Raw genomic sequence first — 12291 nt, forward strand, 5'->3', positions numbered from 1 at the left:
TGAAAGTCACAATAGAGAAAAGGAGAACTAGAACCCCTAACTGGACTTTTAAGGCACGAATGATAAAAAAAAAATATGTAAGGAAATTTGTAGCTTATATAGCATTTATTAGAAAAATCAAACAATTATTACAAATACAAAAATTAGCATGATCGGAGGTAGACATGATATGATGGTACATATACCATATATACGTTGTATGGTGTGGTTCACAGAACTGTCCCAACGTTTCCGAGAGAAGTATCTCTCCTTCTTCAAGGGTATACTGCGAAGTCACCCATTACTAGCTATAGTGGACTGTATAATGTAAAGGTCTTTCTGATCATGCGGATTAAAAACTTCTCTTTGAAACGTTGGGACAGTTCTGTGAACCACACCATACAACGCTAAGCTGCAATTCTGTATTTATATGTACCATCATATCATGTCTACCTCCGATCATGCTAATTTTTGTATTTGTAATACTTGTTTGATTTTTCTAATAAATGCTATATAAGCTACAAATTTCCTTACATATTTTTTGTTTATCATTCGTGCCTTAAAAGTCCAGTTAGGGGTTCTAGTTCTCCTTTTCTCTATTATGGTCCACACATAGGGGCAGATCCACAAAGAGAGTACGCCGGCGTATCTACTGATACGCCGGCGTACTTTCAAATTTCCTACGTCGTATCTTTGTTTTGAATCCTCAAAACAAGATAAGACGGCATCTGGGTTAGATCCGTCAGGCGTACGTCTTCGTACGCCTTCAGATCTTAGATGCAATACTTCGGCATCCGCTGGGTGGCGTTCCCGTTGTTTTCCGTGTCGAGTATGCAAATTAGCTATTTCCGACGATCCACGAACCTATGAGCGGCCGTCGCATTTTTTTACGTCGTCTCTAGTCGGCTTTTTTTGGCGTATAGTTAAATCTGCTATTTCGTGGCGTACTCAATGTTAAGCATGGCCGTCGTTCCCGCGTATAAAAAAAAATAAAAAAAAAAAAAAAAATTTGTTTGTGTAAGTCGTCCGTGAATCAGGATGGACGTAATTTACGTCCACGGCACAAAAAATTACGTCCTTGCAACGTCATTTAGCGCAATGCACGGCGGGAAATTTAGGAACAGAGCATGCGCAGTTCGTTCGGCGCGGGGACGCGTTTCATTTAAATTAAACATGCCCCCTACTCAACGATTTGAATTACGCGCCGTTACGCCACGAGAGATAGACTACGCCGCCGTAACTTACGGCGCAAAATCTTTATGTATTCGAACCAAGGCCGGGTAAGTTACGGCGGCGTAGCGAATCTCAGATATGCTGCGCGGGTGCAGATCTCTGTGGATCTTCCCCATAGTGGCCAGGTGGTAAAATATATTGGAATATAGAAATTATTACGTGTGTGTGTGTATATATATATATATATAAATATATATATATATATATATATATATATATATATATATATATATATATATATATATATATATATATACCTTATTATAAAGAGACGTCTGTTCTATCCCCACAATGTCACCTTGGTATATTTTATATGTATAGCCCCTCTGGGTACAGGGAGGTCTGAAAATAACAATTGATGGTAGTTGTAATTATTCATATTAATTATTATTTATCGACTGCATCCTGATGGAATCATTAATATAATTATATTAATATATGGTTTATATATTATTATTATTTTTATTTTATTATTGTTATTTTTATTTTTACCTGGATTCTTCACATATATTGTGGCCAGAGGTAGATCTGATGTATTCCTTCAGGGAAATGTTGGTGAACTAAGTGAATGTGCACCTGTGTATATTAAAGAAAATATATACCTTATATAACATAAGGATAGGTATATATGTAAAATATATATAAAAAAACTAAATAGAGTAGAGATAGGATAACCTATCATTGTTATGTGGCCTGCATATATTAATTATATACATATACTACTATAAAACGTTATTTATTATTTATTTATAATTACAGAAAAGGAGCCCTTGGTATAACAATTCTTGGATATTTTATTTAATTTGGGGATCCCAATAGTGCTCTTCTGCTCTTCATGCGGACGAGAAGATCGAAGGAAGGAGAAGATGGAGGAAAAAGCCAGTGCAAGATGCGGACGAGAAGACCCAAGAAAGAAGCAGAGGAAGAAGAAGAAGATGGAGGAAGAAACCCGAATAAAAGCAGAAAAGAAGAAGATGGAAGAAGAAGCGCGGAAAGAAGACATTAATAAAGGAATTGTCAAAAACCGGCTATTGTCTTTTTTTACATTTTTGACACTTTTTTTTTGGTGAAGTGGTAGAGGTACAATGTACCCCATTACCATTTCACACAGGGGGGGGGGCGGGATCTGGGGGTCCCCTTTGTTAAAAGTAGGGTTGTCCCGATACCGATACCAGTATCGGTATCGGGACCGATACCGAGTATTTGCGGGAGTACTCGTACTCCCGCAAATACCCCCGATAGTAGAATAGAATACTTGTCGCCCCCGCCGCCAACGCCGCCGCAAACCCGTCGCCGCAAAGCCGCCGCCGTTAATCAGTGTGCGGGGAACAGCTTTCGCTTGAATAGCTGTATCCCCGCAGCGTATAGACACTCCCCCTTTGCGCGGATGGACGGATGATCTGTCCAATCCCGCGCAAGGGGGAGTGTCTATACGCGGCGGGGATATAGCTATTCAAACGAAAGCTGTTCCCCGCACACTGATTAACGGCGGCATCAAGGTATGGGGGACGACATGGCTGGAATGTGCGGCTGGACGACATGGCTGGAATGTGCGGCTGGACGACTTGGCTGGAATGTGCGGCTGGACGACATGGCTGGAATGTGCGGCTGGACAACATGGCTGGACTGTGCGGCTGGACGACATGGCTGGAATGTGCGGCTGGACGACATGGCTGGACGACATGGCTGGAATGTGCGGCTGGACGGCATGGCTGGAATGTGCGGCTGGACGGCATGGCTGGAATGTGCGGCTGGACGGCATGGCTGGAATGTGGGGGACGGCATGGCTGGAATGTGGGGGACGGCATGGCTAGAATGTGGGGGACGGCATGGCTGGAATGTGGGGGACGGCGTGGCTGGAATGTGGGGGACGGCATGGCTGGAATGTGGGGGACAACGTTGCTGGAATGTGGGGGACGGACATGGCTGGAATGTGGGGACGGACATGGCTGGAATGTGGGGACGGACATGGCTGGAATGTGGGGACGGACATGGCTGGAATGTGGGGGACAGACATGGCTGGAATGTGGGGACAGACATGGCTGGAATGTGGGGGACGGCATGACTGGAATGTGGGGACGGACATGGCTGGAATGTGGGGACGGACATGGCTGGAATGTGGGGACGGACATGGCTGGAATGTGGGGACGGACATGGCTGGAATGTGGGGGACGGCATGGCTGGAATGTGGGGGACGGCATGGCTGGAATGTGGGGACGGACATGGCTGGAATGTGGGGACGGACATGGCTGGAATGTGGGGACGGCATGGCTGGAATGTGGGGACGGACATGGCTGGAATGTGGGGGACAACGTGGCTGGAATGTGGGGACGGACATGGCTGGAATGTGGGGGACGGCATGGCTGGAATGTGGGGACGGCATGGCTGGAATGTGGGGACGGACATGGCTGGAATGTGGGGACGGACATGGCAGGAATGTGGGGACGGACATGGCTGGAATGTGGGGACGGCATGGCTGGAATGTGGGGGACGGCATGGCTTGAATGTGGGGATGGACATGGCTGGAATGTGGGGGACGGCATGGCTGGAATGTGGGGGACATGGCTGCATTATGTGGGGGACATGGCTGGAATGTGGGGGACATGGCTGCATTATGTGGGGGACATGGCTGGAATGTTGAGGGCATGGCTGCATTATGTGGGGGACATGGCTGGAATGTGGAGGACATGGCTGGAATGTGGGGGACATGGCTGGAATGTGGAGGGCATGGCTGCATTATGTGGGGGACATGGCTGGAATGTGGAGGACATGGCTGCATTATGTGGGGGACATGGCTGGAATGTGGAGGACATGGCTGGAATGTGGAGGACATGGCTGCAATATGTGGGGTCATGGCTGCATTTGGGGACACAAAAAGTATCGGTATTCGGTATCGGAGAGTACATAAAAAAAAGTATCGGTACTTGTACTCGGTCCTAAAAAAGTGGTATCGGGACAACCTTAGTTAAAAGCATCCTCCCCATTTTGAGGGCATTTGGCCTGGTACGGTTCAGGAGAGGGGGGGGGTGCTCTCTTGTCCCCCCTCTTTTCTGCGTGCTCGGATAAGGGGTCTGGTGTGGATTTTTGGGGGAACTCCACGCCATTTTTTTTTTTTAATTTGGGGTGGAGTTTCCCTTAAAATCCATACCAGATCCGAAGGGCCTGGTATGGATATTTGGGGGGAACCCCACGTAATTTTTTTTAAATTTGACAGCGGGGTTCCCCTTAATATCCATACCAGACCTGAAGGGCCTGGTAATTGAATTTGGGCAGACCCCCATGTTTTTTTTTTAGTTATGAGTAGAGTTGAGCGGACACCTGGATGTTCGGGTTCGACGGGTTCGGCCGAACTTCGGAAAAAAGTCTGGGTTCGGGGACCCGAACTTGACCCGAACCCAAACCCGAACCCAATTGAAGTCAATGGGGACCCACATTTTTGACTCCTAAAATGTCTCTAAAACACTAAGGGAAAGGGCTAGATGGCTGCAAATGGCAGCAAAATGTCGGTAAGAGCATGGCAAGTACTCTGAAAATAAATATGGATAGGGAAATAACTTAAAATAACATTAAAAAAATAAAAACAAAAAAAAAAATCTTGACCTAGGAGGACGAGGTCCATATGGAGTAGGAGGTTGAGGTGGTGGTGGATGTGGCGGTGAAGGTGGAAGCGGCGGTGGAGGAGGACGAGGTAGCCAACACAGCAGGTTTTGGTTTTTAATTGATTTATTTTTTAAATTAGGGTACACCCCAAAAGAGTGAGAAAGATCTAGGGTTGCCACCTCATCCCTTTAAACCCGAACACATAGTAATTACACAGGTTCTGGGGCTAATTTAATGTCGATAAGGCACCAAGTGAGTTTAATTAGCAGCACGTTAAACAGCCAGAGAACCTGTGTAATTAATATGTTTTCGCTTTTAAAGGGATGAGGTGGCAACCCTAGAAAGATCAGAAAAAAAGAATGGCTGGGTAAGGCCGGCCCGGTGTCTATTCTGCACAAGGTACGGACAAGTCCTGTGGGATCCATGCCTGGTTCATTTTAATGAACGTGAGCTTGTCCACATTGTCTCTGGACAGGCGGCTGCGCTTGTCTGTGATAACGCCCCCTGCCGTGCTAAATACACGTTCCGATAATACACTGGCTGCAGGGCAGGCCAGCACCTCCAAGGCGTAAAGGGCAAGCTCAGGCCATGTGCCCAATTTGGAGACCCAGAAGTTTAAGGGGGCAGACCCGTCATTCAGTACGTGTAGGCATGTGCACACATACTGCTCCACCATGTTGCTGAAATGCTGCCTCCTGCTAAAACGTTCCATATCAGCTGGTGGTGCTGGTTGTTGTGGCGTGCTGACAAAGCTTTTCCACATTTCGGCCATGCTAACCCTGCCTTCTGAGGTGCTGGTGGTGCCCCGGCTGCGTTGGCGACCTCTTCCTCCTCCTTTGCCTTGTGCTTCCACTGTGCCCCCGCTGTCAGGTGGGAATTCCACCAGCAGCGCGTCTACCAGCGTGCGCTTGTACTCGCGCATCTTGCGATCACGCTCCAGTGAGGGAATTAAGGACGGTACATTGTCCTTGTAACGGGGATCCAGCAGCGTGGCCACCCAGTAATCAGCACCTGTTACAATGTGCGAAACACGGCGGTCGTTGCGGAGACACTGCAGCATGTAATCGCTCATGTGTGCCAGGCTGCCCAGAGGCAACGAAAAGCTGTCCTCTGTGGGAGGTGTATCATCTGTGTCCTTTGTATCCCCCCAGCCACACACCAGTGATGGCCATGAGCTGGTCTGGGTGCCCCCCTGCTGTGAACATGGTCACTCCTCCTCCTCCATCTCCTCCTCCTCATCCTCCACCTCGTCATCCTCCAGAACTGCGCCCTTGCTGGACAATTGTGTACCTGGCCTTTGTTGGTGCAGGAACCCACCCTCGGAGCAACTTGTGAATGACTGCCCTGAAAGCCTTGGAAATGATCCCGATTCCTCCTCCTCCTCCTCCTCCTGTGCCACATCCTCTTTCATCATTGCCTGAAGCGTTTTTTCAAGGAGGTATAGAACTGGGATAGTAACACTGAACAGCGTCATCGGCACTGGCCATGTTGGTGGAGTACTCGAAACAGCGCAAAACGGCACACAGGTCTCGCATGGAGGCCCAGTTATTGATGTTGAAGTGGTTCTGTTCCGCAGAGCGACTCACGAGTGCGTGCTGCAGCTGAAACTCCACTATCGTCTGCTGCTGCTCGCACAGTCTGGCCAGCATGTGCAAGGTGGAGTTCCACCTTGTGGGCACATCACATATGAGCGGGAAGGCCGAAGTTACGCTGCAGCGCTGCCAGGCGAGCAGCAGCAGGGTGAGAACGCCGAAAGTGCGCACAGACGGCCCGCACTTTCTGTAGCAGCTGTGGCATATCGGGGTAAGTTTTCAGGAACCTCTGCACCACCAAATTCAGCACATGCGCCAGGCAAGGGATGTGCGTCAAACCGGCTAGGCCCAGAACTGCTACGAGATTTTGCCCGTAATCGCACACCACCAGGCCCGGCTTGAGGCTCACTGACGCCAACCACTCATCGGTCTGTTGTTCCATGTCCCTCCACAACTCCTGCGCGGTGTGTGGTTTTTCCCCCAAACAGGAAAGTTTGTAAACTGCCTGCTGGCGTTTGCCCATGGCTGTGCTGAAGTTGGTGGTGATTGTGTTACGCTGACCGGATGAGGAGGCGGTAGAGGATGAGGAAGCGGAGTAGGAGGAGTAAGCAACAGGAGGTAAACTGAAGCGCCCTGCAATCCTCGGTGGTGGAAGTACATGCGCCAAACTGCTATCAGCCTCAGGCCCAGCCGCCACTGCATTTACCCAGTGCGCTGTTAGGGAGATATAACGTCCCTGACCATGCTTACTGGTCCTCGTATTCGTAGTTAGGTGGACCTTGGCACATATAGCGTTGCGCAGTGCACACCTGATTTTGTCCCCCACTTGGTTGTGCAGGGAAGGGATGGCTCGCCTGGAAAAGTAGTGGCGGCTGGGCACGAAATACTGTGGGACAGCCAATGCCATCAGGCTTTTAAAACTCTGCGTCTCCACCAGACGGAATGACAGCATTTTAAAGGCCAGGAATTTTGAAATGCTGGCATTCAGGGCCAGGGATCGCGGGTGGGTAGGGGGGTACTTCCTCTTCCGCTTCAGTGTTTGGGAGATAGAGAGCTGAATGCTTCCATGGGACATTGTGGAGATGTTTGGTGACCCAGGTGGTAGTGTTGCTTGCCGGTCCTCTAATTGCGGAGTGGCAGGTGGCACTGTCACTACAAAGGTGGATGAAGAGGCCGAGAGGCCCGAGACTGAAGCAGAAGAGGAAGCAGGAGGAGCCAGAGACCTTTCTTGGTTTTTGAGGTGTCTACTCCACTGCAGCTCGTGCTTTGCACTTAGATGCCTGGTCATGCAGGTTGTGCTCAGGTTGAGAACGTTTATGTCTCGCTTCAGGCTCTGATTGCACAGCGTGCAAACCACTCGTGTCTTGTCATCAGCACATTGTGTGAAGAACTGACACGCTAGGGAACTCCTTGGACCTGGCTTTGGTGTGCTCGGTCCCTTAGTGCGTTGGGCAGTAGCAGGCATACTGTCTAGGGGACGGACGCTCCCCTTTGGCACCCTGCTCCCTCTTCTGCTGTGCTGGTGGCTCTGTGCGACCACCGCCTCTTCCTCCGAACTACACGGGTCACCTGCATGACGTTGATTCCATGTGGGGTCGAGGACCTCATCGTCCACCACATCATCTTCCACCCAGTCTTCACCACTGCCCTCCTTGTCGGTCTGCACAATTGCAAAAGCAGCAGCAGTTGGCAACTGTGTTTCATCATCATCCGAGACGTGCTGTGATGGTCCCCCCATGAACTCATCTTGAAACATAAGTGGTTGGGCATCGGTGCACTCAATCTCTTCCACTTCTGGGGCAGGGCTAGGTGGATGGCCCTGGGAAAACATGCTAACAGCCTCATCAAAAAGCAGAAGAGACTGCTGCATGATTTGGGGCTCAGACTGCTTGGCTGATTTGCAAGGGGATGAGGTGCAAGACTGATGGACATCGGCTGCAGGTGCCAACTCTGAACTGGTTGGGAGACAATGTGAAGGAACTGGAGGCACTGTCAGCAACCCAATCTACTACCGCCTGTTCTGCTCCTGACCTCAACATTCGTAGAGCCGGATTAGGCCCGACCAAATACCGCTGCAGGCTCTGTCGCCTACTCGCACCTGAGAAAGGTGTTTCACTTGTGCGTGTAGCTGGCACAGATCGACCACGTCCTCTCCCTGTAACAGGAGCTCCACCAGCAGCACCACGACCAGGGCCATGTCTCTTATTTGACGTTCTCCTAATTTTTCCAAAAATTTAGGAACTTGTCCTTAATGGGTGTTTGTTGAATAGAACAATAGAAGAACACTAGCTAAAGTGTTTTTCTCACACCTACAGATATGCATGAATTGCACACAAAAAAAAATGATTTTCCCAAAATATTTTTTTTTGTATAGCACAATAGGAAACAGTATGTAAAGTGTGTATCTCACACGTACAGATATGCAGGCAAGACTGCAAACACTGAAGGAAAAACTGTAAAATATATTTTTTTGCCGTAAATGGGTGTTTTTTTAATAGAACAATAGAAGAACAGTAGCTAAAGTGTTTATCTCACACTTAGATATGGAGGAAACACTGCAAACACTGGAGCCCTAAATGGATGTTTTTGGAATAGCACAATAGAAGATAAGTATATATCTCACAAAAAGAAATGCAGTGCAGCTGCAATATGCAGACTATCTCACAGGAACAGATGCAGTGAAGCTGCAATTTGATTTGTGAACCAGGACTGACTCTTATCTAAATCTCTCCCTCAGATCAGCAGGAACCTTGCCCTAAACTATCTGATGCAGAGTATCTCACAAAAAGAAATGCAGTGCAGCTGCAATATGCAGACCAGGGGCGGACTGACCATAGGGCAATTCGGGCACGGACCGAGGGCCCGTGGCCAGTAGGGGGCCCCATGACAGCTTCCATGATCTACCCGTCAATCACAGCTAGCTGATGGGTAGATCGGGTCCCGAATCCCTGCAAATAGACTGCAGTAAACAGACCTCTGATGATGTGCTCCTCCCCGCCGGCCCCTCCTTCCCTCCCATCCAGGCCGTCCCAACTTGCATTCAAAACGGCCGCGGTCCTTGCTGCCGTCTTTTTTTTTTTTCTGTGATGACCACATGCACGGCCACATTCTGGGACTTGTAGGTGGCAGGTCACATAAACGCTCTGTGATTGGCTGAACAGGGTCATGTACGGCAGCACGCTGTGGAATTCTGGGACTTGTAGTCATGATGCGAGGCCCAGAATTCCACAGCGTGCGGCCGCACATGACCCTGTTCGGTCAATCACAGGGCATGTGTGTTGCGAGCGGCAAAGGATCGGCGGAGCTGGTCGTGACCACTTTCTGGAGTCCCGCCTCTGCTGTGTGTTACTTTCAGAGGTCTCTCAGTCTCATCTACCCTCCTCTCTGTCAGCGCTCCTCCCCCAGCCCCCCCTTTGTCAGCCACTCTCCCTCTGTCAACACCCCCCCTCTAAGCCCACCCCTCCTCTGTCGGCAAAAACCACCCACCCCCCCTCTGTCAGCCCACCCCTCCTTTGTCAGCACACCACCCCCCTCTGTCAGCACACCACCCCCCTCTTGTCAGCACACCACCCCCCCTCTTGTCAGCACACCACCCCCCTCTGTCAGCACACCACCCCCCCTCTTGTCAGCACACCACCCCCCTCTGTCAGCACACCACCCCCCTTTTGTCAGCACACCACCCCCCTTTTGTCAGCACACCACCCCCCCTTTTGTCAGCACACCACCCCCCCCCTCTGTCAGCACACCACCCCCCCTCTGTCAGCACACCACCCCCCCCCCCTGTCAGCACACCACAAAGCTGCAATTTGATTTGTGAACCAGGACTGACTCCTATCTAATTCTCTCCCTCAGATCAGCAGGAACCTTGCCCTAAACTATCTGATGCAGAGTATCTGACAAAAAGAAATGCAGTGCAGCTGCAATATGCAGACTATCTCACAGGAACAGATGCAGTGCAGCTGCAATTTGATTTGTGAACCAGGACTGACTCCTATCTAATTCTCTCCCTCAGATCAGCAGGAACCTTGCCCTAAACTATCTGATGCAGAGTATCTCACAAAAAGAAATGCAGTGCAGCTGCAATATGCAGACCATCTCACAGGAACAGATGCTGTGCAGCTGCAATTTGATTTGTGAACCAGGACTGACTCCTATCTAATTCTCTCCCTCAGATCAGCAGGAACCTTGCCCTAAACTATCTGATGCAGAGTATCTCACAAAAAGAAATGCAGTGCAGCTGCAATATGCAGACTATCTCACAGGAACAGATGCAGTGCAGCTGCAATTTGATTTGTGAACCAGGACTGACTCCTATGTAATTCTCTCCCTCAGATCAGCAGGAACCTTGACCTAAACTATCTGATGCAGAGTATCTGACAAAAAGAAATGCAGTGCAGCTGCAATATGCAGCCTATCTCACAGGAACAGATGCAGTGCAGCTGCAATTTGATTTGTGAACCAGGACTGACTCCTATCTAAATCTCTCCCTCAGATCAGCAGGAACCTTGCCCTAAACTATCTGATGCAGAGTATCTCACAAAAAGAAATGCAGTGCAGCTGCAATATGCAGACTATCTCACAGGGGACAGATGCAGTGCAGCTGCAATTTGATTTGTGAACCAGGACTGACTCCTATCTAAATCTCTCCCTCCGATCAGCAGGAACCTTGCCCTAAACTATCTAACAGACAAGAAACGTTGCTGGTGTAGATTTCTGAAGCAGGATAGTCCTATCTAAATCTCTCCCTCAGATCAGCAGCAGCCTTTCCCTACCCTAGCTAATGCAGAGTGACAAGCCGTGCTATGTGCCTCTAGCTTATATAGAGGCTGGGTCACATGCTGGGTCACATGCTGCACTGGCCAATCACAGCCATGCCAATAGTAGGCATGGCTGTGATGGCTTCTAGGTAAAACAAGTACAACAAATGGTGATTGGCTGCCCTGCAGCGCACCATTACATAGCCGAACTCCGAACCCGAACTTTCAGCAAAATATCCGGGTTCGGGTCCAGGTACAAAAAAAAACAAAGTCCGTACCAAACCCGAACTTTACAGTTCGGGTTCGCTCAACCCTAGTTATGAGCAATGACTGTTCTCTGTATTTTTTATAGCCATGAGTACTTTTAAATTACTTTTTTTTCCCCCTTCAGAAATGACATCATGTACAGGGACAGATCTAAGCACGGGAAACATACACTACTTCACAGGCATACTATACCCCCCCTCCCCCCGTATGAAATTTAAAGTAATATTTCACTTTTATTGTTTCACTTTAACCACTTCCATACCGCGCCTATTCTGGCACTTCTCTCCTTCATGTAAAAATTATATTTTGTTTCTGGAAAATTACTCAGGACCCCCAAACATTATATATATTTTTTTAGCAGACATCCTAGGGAATAAAGTGACGGTCATTAAATTTTTTTATATCCAACGGTATTTTGCCCAAAAAAACAGTTTCATGAATTAAAAAATAACAAAACAGTAAAGTTAGCCCAATTTTTAGGGATAATGTGAAAGACAATGTTGAACCGAGTAAATAGAACCTCTGATGAAGTCACGTGTCGTGACGTAACGTGTAAGGCCCCTCTAGACGTGACCGCAAGTGACGCGGCACCCCGTCCGCCCACCGGAAATACTGTATCCAGCGTTCGTTTTTATCTCTGCTTGTAAGCGCTCACTTTTAGCCCATTAAACTCTCTTGTTTTGATGTACTTCACCATCGGAGTTGTTTTCTCTTTTTGCCTCCTATTTGGGACATCCTGTCTGTATCCCTCACGGAGCCTCCATGTTTGTGAAGACCAGTGTGGAGCATCCAGTGGCGAGGACGTCCTTTCTAGTGTATACCCCATCTGAGGATTCATAAGGTGTTTTCCCTACGTCAGGGAGGTAAGCGCTCTGTGAGCCCAGCTGTCCTGAGGATTGTTTTGTTATCACCAGACCACCTGT

The sequence above is a fragment of the Rana temporaria genome, chromosome 12, assembly GCF_905171775.1.
Source record: "Rana temporaria chromosome 12, aRanTem1.1, whole genome shotgun sequence".
NCBI classification, from domain to species: domain Eukaryota; kingdom Metazoa; phylum Chordata; class Amphibia; order Anura; family Ranidae; genus Rana; species Rana temporaria.